This window comes from Triticum dicoccoides, chromosome 7A (assembly GCF_002162155.2).
Source record: "Triticum dicoccoides isolate Atlit2015 ecotype Zavitan chromosome 7A, WEW_v2.0, whole genome shotgun sequence".
Taxonomy (NCBI): Eukaryota; Viridiplantae; Streptophyta; class Magnoliopsida; order Poales; family Poaceae; genus Triticum; species Triticum dicoccoides.
In genome coordinates, this window is record NC_041392.1 from 97,590,334 (window position 1) to 97,594,704 (window position 4,371).

The following is a 4,371-nucleotide window of genomic DNA, read 5'->3' on the forward strand; positions in this document are numbered from 1 at the left end:
CCAACAGGGAGATGATCCCCACTTAAAGGCATTGGATGCGTCATATACCCACTGAATCCACATACAAAGAGAGTTTCCATTTACCTTGTCGTGTCTATATAGCCAAAGTGGCCAGCACGGTACAACTAACCCACCATGATCTACAATCTAAGTTTCATATTTATGCCCCCTAGCCAACTACCATACATATACATGGACACTTTGAGAAGACTGGGTGCAAAATTAGAAGCAACCTGACTGATAAGCCACGTGGTGTGTGAGGGTTTGCATTTAAAGTAGAGATATTTAATTGTTTCGTCTTTGTAATAAAGACAACATTCCTTGCCTCCATGCAAATTATGATTGGTAAGATTTCCAATTGTTCAACCATTCCTTTGAGGATATAATTGCCAATTGTTCCACGATTCCTTTGAGGATATACCGGAGGAGGATCTTAACTTTTAGTGGAACAAAATTTTAAAAAAATTCTTACTCTTTTGGGCATCACATTGAATAAGAGTTTGAGCCTTGTGCGAGATGTACGGAAGTTAATCACGTATGCAGAGCATTCCAAAACACTAGTGTTATCCCAATTAGGTCATACTTGAATGCCACCTTTGGGGAGAACACACGTAGGACTTCTGCAACTGTGTCATGTTTTTTTACGAACAATGTGAAACAATCACAGAAACTTGTCTTAGAGAGGAGCATTGCCCAACCACCTTTCCTCCCAATACCTTATGTATGACACATATTTTTTATAGTGTTTTCAGAGAAAAGGAAAAGCACTTCACGTTCATCAAGTGGACCCCAAAAGTGTGAATCACTGATGTCGCTTGAAGCTACGTCGGTATTCCCCAAAGAGGAAGGGATGATGCAGCACAACGGCGGTAGGTATTTCTCTCAGATATGAAACCAAGGTTATCGAACCAGTAGGAGAACCAAGCAACACAACGTAAACAGCCCCTGCACACAGATAACAAATCCTCGCAACCCGACGTGTTAAAGGGGTTGTCAATCCCTTTCGGGTAGCGGTGCCAGAAATTGGTGCGTAACGGGAAAAAGTTGTAATAGATTGGATAAATAGATCGCAAATAAAATAAAGTGCAGCAAAGTATTTTTGTATTTTTGAATTAATAGATCTGAAAATAAAAGCAAATAAAAGTAGATCGCAAAGGCAAATAATATGAGAAAGAGACCCGGGGGCCGTAGGTTTCACTAGTGGCTTCTCTCGAGAAAAATAGCAAAGCGGTGGGTGAACAAATTGCTGTTGGGCAATTGATAGAACTTCAAATATTTATGACGATATCCAGGCAATAATCATTACATAGGCATCACGTCCAAGATTAGTAGACCGACTCCTGCCTGCATCTACTACTATTACTCCACACATCGACCGCTATCCAGCATGCATCTAGTGTATTAAGTTCATGGAGAAACGGAGTAATGCAATAAGAACAATGACATGATGTAGACAAGATCTATCTATGTAGAGATAGACCCCATCGTTTTATCCTTAGTAGCAACGATACATACGTGTCGGTTCTCTTTCTATCACTGGGATCAAACACCATAAGATCAGACCCACTACAAAGCACCTCTTCCCACTGCAAGATAAAATAGATCAAGTTGGCCAAACAAAACACAAATATCGGAGAAGAAATACGAGGCTATAAGAGATCATGCATAAAAGAGATCAAAGAAACTCAAATATTTTCATGGATATTAAAAGATAGATCTGATCATAAACTCAAAGTTCATATATCCCAACAAACACACCGCAAAAAGAGTTACATCATATGGATCTCCAAAAGACCATTGTATTGAGAATCAAGAGAGAGAGAGAGAGAGAGAGAGAGAGAGAGAGAGATGAAGCCATCTAGCTATTAACTACGGACCCGAAGGTCTACAAAAAACTACTCACGCATCATCGGAGAGGCACCAATGGAGGTGGTGAACCCCATCCGAGATGGTATCTAGATTGGATCTGGTGGTTCTGGACTCTGAGGCGGCTGGATGAATATTTCGTCGACTCCCCTAGGGTTTTGGGAATATTGGGGTATTTATAGAGCAAAGAGGCGGTCCGGGGGGCACCCGAGGTGGGCACAACCCACCAGGGCGCGCTTGGGCCTCTTAGCGCACCCTGGTGGGTTGTGCCTCCCTCGGGGCACCCCTAGGTGCAGCCAAGACCCGTTTTGTTCCTTCTGTCCCATAAAAATACTCCGTAAAGTTTCGTGGCATTTGGACTCCATTTGATATTGATTTTCTGCGATGTAAAAAACATGGGAAAAAACAGCAACTGGCACTTGGCACTATGTCAATAGGTTAGTACCAAAAAATTATATAAAATGACTATAAAATGATTATAAAACATCCAAGATTGATAATATAATAGCATGGAACAATAAAAAATTATAGGTACGTTGGAGACATATCAATCATCGGTTTTCTAGTGAACTTGAGAGATAGTTTTAGAGCCCACACAGTTCATACATAGGAGATCTTGCCACCCCTCTTACTCAATAAAAAGTTTGAATATCAATTAGAAAAATGAGCATGGTGTTTATGAGTCGAGATCTGGGATCTCGAGATCACCTTATCTTTCAAATGACAAAGCATGTTCCTTAGACTGATAGTATTGATATTTTTTTTTGCATTGCCACTTTGCCCATAAAAATGTGCCCTGAAGTATTCAAGCCTCTATAGGACCTCTTCCTAGATTTGGATTTGGATGAAGGACATCACATATGCCATATAGGGTCGAGCATAGACTGAGCTAGAAGCGCAAGTGCGCTTTGCTACGCCGCTTGATACGTCTCCAACGTATCTATAATTTTTAATTGCTCCATGCTATTATATTATCTATTTTGGATGTTAATGGGCTTTACTTCACACTTTTATATCATTTTCGGGACTAACCTACTAATCGGAGGCCCAACCCAAATTGTTGTTTTTTTTGCCTATTTTAGGGTTTCGAAGAAAAGGAATATCAAACGGAGTCCAAACGGAATGAAACCTTCGGGAACGTGATTTTCTAAAAAAACGTGATCCAGGAGACTTGGAGTGGGCGCCAAGAAACAACGGAGGAGGCCACGAGGCAGGGGGCGCGCCCTACACCCTCATGGGCCCCCCGTGGCTCCACCGACGTATTTCTTCCTCCTATATAAGTATGATTGGTTTATACCCCCCAAACATCCAGGAGCATCACGAAAACCTAATTCCACCGCCGCAACCTTCTGTACCCGAGAGATCCCATCTTGGGGCCTTTTCCGGAGCTCCACTGGAGGGGGCATTGATCACGGAGGCCCTCTACATCAACTCCATGGCCTCTCCAATGATGTGTGAGTAGTTTAATTCAGACCTACGAGTTCATAGTTATTAGCTAGATGACTTCTTCTCTCTCTTTGGATCTCAATACAAAGTTCTCCTCGATCTTCTTGTAGATCTATTCAATGTAATCTTCTTTTGCAGTGTGTTTGTCGAGATCCGATGAATTGTGGGTTTATGATCCATATTATCTATGAACAATATTTGATTCTCCTCTGAATTCTTTTATGTATGATTGGTTTATCTTTGCAAGTCTCTTCAAATTATCAGTTTGGTTTGGTTGCAACGGGAGAAGTGCTTAGCTTTGGGTTCAATCTTGCGATGTTCGATCCAGTAACAGAAAAGGAACCGACACGTATTGTATTGTTGCCATCGAGGATAAAAAGATGGGGTTTTCATCATATTGCATGAGTTTATCCCTCTACATCATGTCATCTTCCTTAAAGCATTACTCTGTTCTTATGAACTTAATACTTTAAATGCATGCTGGATAGCGGTCGATGTGTGGAGTAATAATAGTAGATGCAGAATCGTTTTGGTCTACTTGTCTCGGACGTGATGCCTATATACATGATCATACCTAGATATTCTCATAACTATGCTCAATTCTATCAATTGCTCGACAGTAATTCGTTTACCCACCGTAATACTTATGCTCTTGAGAGAAGCCACCAGTGAAACCTATGGCCCCCGGGTCTACCTTCCATCATATTAATCTTCCAATACTTAGTTATTTCCTTTGCCGTTTATTTTACTTTGCATCTTTATTTCTCTTTATCATAAAAATACCAAAAATATTATCTTATCATATCTATCAGATCTCACTCTCGTAAGTGATCGTGAAGAGATTGACAACCCCTTTATTGCGTTGGTTGCGAGGTTCTTATTTGTTTGTGTAGGTGCGTGGGACTCGAGCGTGCTCTCCTACTGGATTGATACCTTGGTTCTCAAAAACTAAGGGAAATACTTACGCTACTTTACCGCATCACTCTTTCCTCTTCAAGGGAAAACCAACGCAGTGCTCAAGAGGTAGCACCGCTCTTCGGTGTGACTTCTTCCTCTCTT